Source organism: Vigna unguiculata, chromosome 10 (genome assembly GCF_037176805.1).
Source record: "Vigna unguiculata cultivar grain cowpea cultivar isolate G323 ecotype 2 chromosome 10, ASM3717680v1, whole genome shotgun sequence".
Lineage (NCBI taxonomy): Eukaryota > Viridiplantae > Streptophyta > Magnoliopsida > Fabales > Fabaceae > Vigna > Vigna unguiculata.
In genome coordinates, this window is record NC_140801.1 from 16,791,393 (window position 1) to 16,799,054 (window position 7,662).

The following is a 7,662-nucleotide window of genomic DNA, read 5'->3' on the forward strand; positions in this document are numbered from 1 at the left end:
GAATTTGAGTTTGCAAACCGGCAGAGCCGATTTTATCAAGGAGGGAAATCAAATTCCACCCGAAATGCATATAAAATAATAGTGATTCTGATAACTAGAGCAAAAGTTATGGTCCTCTGAAGTTTGACTAAAAATCAGTCCAAATTTTTTTTGAAACCCTCAACTCAGACCATACCAACTGCTCCAACTATTTTTCCCATGATGTTCAATGTCTTAGAAGTGGGGGTAAAAAGTTTTAAGTCAAAACAAGCACCGTAGGTACCAGAACAAAAATCTTAAAAAATGAAGAAAAATCACAAAAAACATTACTTAAATGTAGAAAATGGCATTTTCTGGAGAATTTGAGTTTGCAAACCAGCAAAGCCAATTCTGACAAGGTGGGAAATCAAATTTCACCCGAAATGCATATAAAATAATAGTGATTCTGATAACCAGAGCAAAAGTTATGGTCTTCTGAAGTTTGACTAAAAATCAGTCCAAAATTTTTTTGAAACTCTCAACTCAGACCATACCAACTGCTCCAGCTATTTTTCCCATCAAGTTCAATGTCTTAGAAGTGGGGGAGAAAAATTTCAAGTCAAAACAAGCACCGTAGCTACCAGAACAAAAATCTCGAAAAAATGAAGAAAAATCACAAAAAATATTGCTGAAATGTAGTAAACGGCATTTTCTGAAGAATTTGAGTTTGCAAACCGGCAGAGCCGGTTTTACCAAGGAGGGAAATCAAATTCCACCCGAAATGCATATAAAATAATAGTGATTCTGATAACTAGAGCAAAAGTTATGGTCCTCTGAAGTTTGACTAAAAATCAGTCCAAATTTTTTTTGAAACCCTCAACACAGACCATACCAACTGCTCCAACTATTTTTCCCATGAAGTTCAATGTCTTAGAAGTGGGGGTAAAAAGTTTTAAGTCAAAACAAGCACCGTAGGTACCAGAACAAAAATCTTAAAAAATGAAGAAAAATCACAAAAAACATTACTGAAATGTAGAAAATGGCATTTTCTGGAGAATTTGAGTTTGCAAACCAGCAAAGCCAAATCCGACAAGGTGGGAAATTAAATTTCACCCGAAATGCATATAAAATAATAGTGATTCTGATAACTAGAGCAAAAGTTATGGTCCTCTGAAGTTTGACTAAAAATCAGTCCAAATTTTTTTTGAAACTCTCAACTCAGACCATACCAACTGCTCCAGCTATTTTTTCCATCAAGTTCAATGTCTTTGAAGTGGGGGTAAAAAGTTTTAAGTCAAAACAAGCACCGTAGGTACCAGACAAAAATCTTAAAAAATGAAGAAAAATCACAAAAAACATTACTGAAATGTAGAAAATGGCATTTTCTGGAGAATTTGAGTTTGCAAACCAGCAAAGCCAATTCCGACAAGGTGGGAAATCAAATTTCACCCGAAATGCATATAAAATAATAGTGATTCTGATAAACAGAGCAAAAGTTATGGTCTTCTGAAGTTTGACTAAAAATCAGTCCAAAATTTCATTGAAACTCTCAACTCAGACCATACCAACTGCTCCAGCTATTTTTCCCATCAAGTTCAATGTCTTAGAAGTGGGGGGAAAAAATTTCAAGTCAAAACAAGCACCGTAGCTACCAGAACAAAAATCTCGAAAAAATGAAGAAAAATCACAAAAAATATTGCTGAAATGTAGAAAACGGCATTTTCTGAAGAATTTGAGTTTGCAAACCGGCAGAGCCGATTTTACCAAGGAGGGAAATCAAATTCCACCCGAAATGCATATAAAATAATAGTGATTCTGATAACTAGAGCAAAAGTTATGGTCCTCTGAAGTTTGACTAAAAATCAGTCCAAATTTTTTTTGAAACCCTCAACTCAGACCATACCAACTGCTCCAACTATTTTTCCCATGAAGTTCAATGTCTTAGAAGTGGGGGTAAAAAGTTTTTAGTCAAAACAAGCACCGTAGGTACCAGAACAAAAATCTTAAAAAATGAAGAAAAATCACAAAAAACATTACTTAAATGTAGAAAATGGCATTTTCTGGAGAATTTGAGTTTGCAAACCAGCAAAGCCAATTCCGACAAGGTGGGAAATCAAATTTCACCCGAAATGCATATAAAATAATAGTGATTCTGATAAACAGAGCAAAAGTTATGGTCTTCTGAAGTTTGACTAAAAATCAGTCCAAAATTTCATTGAAACTCTCAACTCAGACCATACCAACTGCTCCAGCTATTTTTCCCATCAAGTTCAATGTCTTAGAAGTGGGGGGAAAAAATTTCAAGTCAAAACAAGCACCGTAGCTACCAGAACAAAAATCTCGAAAAAATGAAGAAAAATCACAAAAAATATTGCTGAAATGTAGAAAACGGCATTTTCTGAAGAATTTGAGTTTGCAAACCGGCAGAGCCGATTTTATCAAGGAGGGAAATCAAATTCCACCCGAAATGCATATAAAATAATAGTGATTCTGATAACTAGAGCAAAAGTTATGGTCCTCTGAAGTTTGACTAAAAATCAGTCCAAATTTTTTTTGAAACCCTCAACTCAGACCATACCAACTGCTCCAACTATTTTTCCCATGATGTTCAATGTCTTAGAAGTGGGGGTAAAAAGTTTTAAGTCAAAACAAGCACCGTAGGTACCAGAACAAAAATCTTAAAAAATGAAGAAAAATCACAAAAAACATTACTTAAATGTAGAAAATGGCATTTTCTGGAGAATTTGAGTTTGTAAACCAGCAAAGCCAATTCTGACAAGGTGGGAAATCAAATTTCACCCGAAATGCATATAAAATAATAGTGATTCTGATAACCAGAGCAAAAGTTATGGTCTTCTGAAGTTTGACTAAAAATCAGTCCAAAATTTTTTTGAAACTCTCAACTCAGACCATACCAACTGCTCCAGCTATTTTTCCCATCAAGTTCAATGTCTTAGAAGTGGGGGAGAAAAATTTCAAGTCAAAACAAGCACCGTAGCTACCAGAACAAAAATCTCGAAAAAATGAAGAAAAATCACAAAAAATATTGCTGAAATGTAGTAAACGGCATTTTCTGAAGAATTTGAGTTTGCAAACCGGCAGAGCCGGTTTTACCAAGGAGGGAAATCAAATTCCACCCGAAATGCATATAAAATAATAGTGATTCTGATAACTAGAGCAAAAGTTATGGTCCTCTGAAGTTTGACTAAAAATCAGTCCAAATTTTTTTTGAAACCCTCAACACAGACCATACCAACTGCTCCAACTATTTTTCCCATGAAGTTCAATGTCTTAGAAGTGGGGGTAAAAAGTTTTAAGTCAAAACAAGCACCGTAGGTACCAGAACAAAAATCTTAAAAAATGAAGAAAAATCACAAAAAACATTACTGAAATGTAGAAAATGGCATTTTCTGGAGAATTTGAGTTTGCAAACCAGCAAAGCCAAATCCGACAAGGTGGGAAATTAAATTTCACCCGAAATGCATATAAAATAATAGTGATTCTGATAACTAGAGCAAAAGTTATGGTCCTCTGAAGTTTGACTAAAAATCAGTCCAAATTTTTTTTGAAACTCTCAACTCAGACCATACCAACTGCTCCAGCTATTTTTTCCATCAAGTTCAATGTCTTTGAAGTGGGGGTAAAAAGTTTTAAGTCAAAACAAGCACCGTAGGTACCAGACAAAAATCTTAAAAAATGAAGAAAAATCACAAAAAACATTACTGAAATGTAGAAAATGGCATTTTCTGGAGAATTTGAGTTTGCAAACCAGCAAAGCCAATTCCGACAAGGTGGGAAATCAAATTTCACCCGAAATGCATATAAAATAATAGTGATTCTGATAAACAGAGCAAAAGTTATGGTCTTCTGAAGTTTGACTAAAAATCAGTCCAAAATTTCATTGAAACTCTCAACTCAGACCATACCAACTGCTCCAGCTATTTTTCCCATCAAGTTCAATGTCTTAGAAGTGGGGGGAAAAAATTTCAAGTCAAAACAAGCACCGTAGCTACCAGAACAAAAATCTCGAAAAAATGAAGAAAAATCACAAAAAATATTGCTGAAATGTAGAAAACGGCATTTTCTGAAGAATTTGAGTTTGCAAACCGGCAGAGCCGATTTTACCAAGGAGGGAAATCAAATTCCACCCGAAATGCATATAAAATAATAGTGATTCTGATAACTAGAGCAAAAGTTATGGTCCTCTGAAGTTTGACTAAAAATCAGTCCAAATTTTTTTTGAAACCCTCAACTCAGACCATACCAACTGCTCCAACTATTTTTCCCATGAAGTTCAATGTCTTAGAAGTGGGGGTAAAAAGTTTTTAGTCAAAACAAGCACCGTAGGTACCAGAACAAAAATCTTAAAAAATGAAGAAAAATCACAAAAAACATTACTTAAATGTAGAAAATGGCATTTTCTGGAGAATTTGAGTTTGCAAACCAGCAAAGCCAATTCCGACAAGGTGGGAAATCAAATTTCACCCGAAATGCATATAAAATAATAGTGATTCTGATAACCAGAGCAAAAGTTATGGTCTTCTGAAGTTTGACTAAAAATCAGTCCAAAATTTTTTTGAAACTCTCAACTCAGACCATACCAACTGCTCCAGCTATTTTTCCCATCAAGTTCAATGTCTTAGAAGTGGGGGGAAAAAATTTCAAGTCAAAACAAGCACCGTAGCTACCAGAACAAAAATCTCGAAAAAATGAAGAAAAATAACAAAAAATATTGCTGAAATGTAGTAAACGGCATTTTCTGAAGAATTTGAGTTTGCAAACCGGCAGAGCCGGTTTTACCAAGGAGGGAAATCAAATTCCACCCGAAATGCATATAAAATAATAGTGATTCTGATAACTAGAGCAAAAGTTATGGTCCTCTGAAGTTTGACTAAAAATCAGTCCAAATTTTTTTTGAAACCCTCAACACAGACCATACCAACTGCTCCAACTATTTTTCCCATGAAGTTCAATGTCTTAGAAGTGGGGGTAAAAAGTTTTAAGTCAAAACAAGCACCGTAGGTACCAGAACAAAAATCTTAAAAAATGAAGAAAAATCACAAAAAACATTACTGAAATGTAGAAAATGGCATTTTCTGGAGAATTTGAGTTTGCAAACCAGCAAAGCCAAATCCGACAAGGTGGGAAATTAAATTTCACCCGAAATGCATATAAAATCATAGTGATTCTGATAACTAGAGCAAAAGTTATGGTCCTCTGAAGTTTGACTAAAAATCAGTCCAAATTTTTTTTGAAACTCTCAACTCAGACCATACCAACTGCTCCAGCTATTTTTCCCATCAAGTTCAATGTCTTAGAAGTGGGGGTAAAAAGTTTTAAGTCAAAACAAGCACCGTAGGTACCAGAACAAAAATCTTAATAAATGTAGAAAAATCACAAAAAACATTACTGAAATGTAGAAAATGGCATTTTCTGGAGAATTTGAGTTTGCAAACCAGCAAAGCCAACTCGGACAAGGTGGGAAATCAAATTTCACCCGAAATGCATATAAAATAATAGTGATTCTGATAACCAGAGCAAAAGTTATGGTCCTCTGAAGTTTGACTAAAAATCAGTCCAAAATTTTTTTGAAATTCTCAACTCAGACCATACCAACTGCACCAGCTATTTTTCCCATCAAGTTCAATGTCTTAGAAATGGGGGGAAAAAATTTCAAGTCAAAACAAGCACCGTAGCTATCAGAACAAAAATCTCGAAAAAATGAAGAAAAATCACAAAAAATATTGCTGAAATGTAGAAAATGGCATTTTCTGAAGAATTTGAGTTTGCAAATCGGCAGAGCCAGTTTTACCAAGGAGGGAAATCAAATTCCACCCGAAATGCATACAAAATAATAGTGATTCTGATAACTAGAGCAAAAGTTATGGTCCTCTGAAGTTTGACTAAAAATCAGTCCAAATTTTTTTTGAAACTCTCAACTCAGACCATACCAACTGCTCCAGCTATTTTTCCCATCAAGTTCAATGTCTTAGAAGTGGGGGTAAAAAGTTTTAAGTCAAAACAAGCACCGTAGGTACAAGAACAAAAATCTTAAAAAATGAAGAAAAATCACAAAAAACATTACTGAAATGTAGAAAATGGCATTTTCTGGAGAATTTGAGTTTGCAAACCAGCAAAGCCAAATCCGACAAGGTGGGAAATTAAATTTCACCCGAAATGCATATAAAATAATAGTGATTCTGATAACTAGAGCAAAAGTTATGGTCCTCTGAAGTTTGACTAAAAATCAGTCCAAATTTTTTTTGAAACTCTCAACTCAGACCATACCAACTGCTCCAGCTATTTTTCCCATCAAGTTCAATGTCTTAGAAGTGGGGGTAAAAAGTTTTAAGTCAAAACAAGCACCGTAGGTACCAGAACAAAAATCTTAATAAATGTAGAAAAATCACAAAAAACATTACTTAAATGTAGAAAATGGCATTTTCTGGAGAATTTGAGTTTGCAAACCAGCAAAGCCAATTCCGACAAGGTGGGAAATCAAATTTCACCCGAAATGCATATAAAATAATAGTGATTCTGATAAACAGAGCAAAAGTTATGGTCTTCTGAAGTTTGACTAAAAATCAGTCCAAAATTTCATTGAAACTCTCAACTCAGACCATACCAACTGCTCCAGCTATTTTTCCCATCAAGTTCAATGTCTTAGAAGTGGGGGGAAAAAATTTCAAGTCAAAACAAGCACCGTAGCTACCAGAACAAAAATCTCGAAAAAATGAAGAAAAATCACAAAAAATATTGCTGAAATGTAGAAAACGGCATTTTCTGAAGAATTTGAGTTTGCAAACCGGCAGAGCCGATTTTATCAAGGAGGGAAATCAAATTCCACCCGAAATGCATATAAAATAATAGTGATTCTGATAACTAGAGCAAAAGTTATGGTCCTCTGAAGTTTGACTAAAAATCAGTCCAAATTTTTTTTGAAACCCTCAACTCAGACCATACCAACTGCTCCAACTATTTTTCCCATGATGTTCAATGTCTTAGAAGTGGGGGTAAAAAGTTTTAAGTCAAAACAAGCACCGTAGGTACCAGAACAAAAATCTTAAAAAATGAAGAAAAATCACAAAAAACATTACTTAAATGTAGAAAATGGCATTTTCTGGAGAATTTGAGTTTGTAAACCAGCAAAGCCAATTCTGACAAGGTGGGAAATCAAATTTCACCCGAAATGCATATAAAATAATAGTGATTCTGATAACCAGAGCAAAAGTTATGGTCTTCTGAAGTTTGACTAAAAATCAGTCCAAAATTTTTTTGAAACTCTCAACTCAGACCATACCAACTGCTCCAGCTATTTTTCCCATCAAGTTCAATGTCTTAGAAGTGGGGGAGAAAAATTTCAAGTCAAAACAAGCACCGTAGCTACCAGAACAAAAATCTCGAAAAAATGAAGAAAAATCACAAAAAATATTGCTGAAATGTAGTAAACGGCATTTTCTGAAGAATTTGAGTTTGCAAACCGGCAGAGCCGGTTTTACCAAGGAGGGAAATCAAATTCCACCCGAAATGCATATAAAATAATAGTGATTCTGATAACTAGAGCAAAAGTTATGGTCCTCTGAAGTTTGACTAAAAATCAGTCCAAATTTTTTTTGAAACCCTCAACACAGACCATACCAACTGCTCCAACTATTTTTCCCATGAAGTTCAATGTCTTAGAAGTGGGGGTAAAAAGTTTTAAGT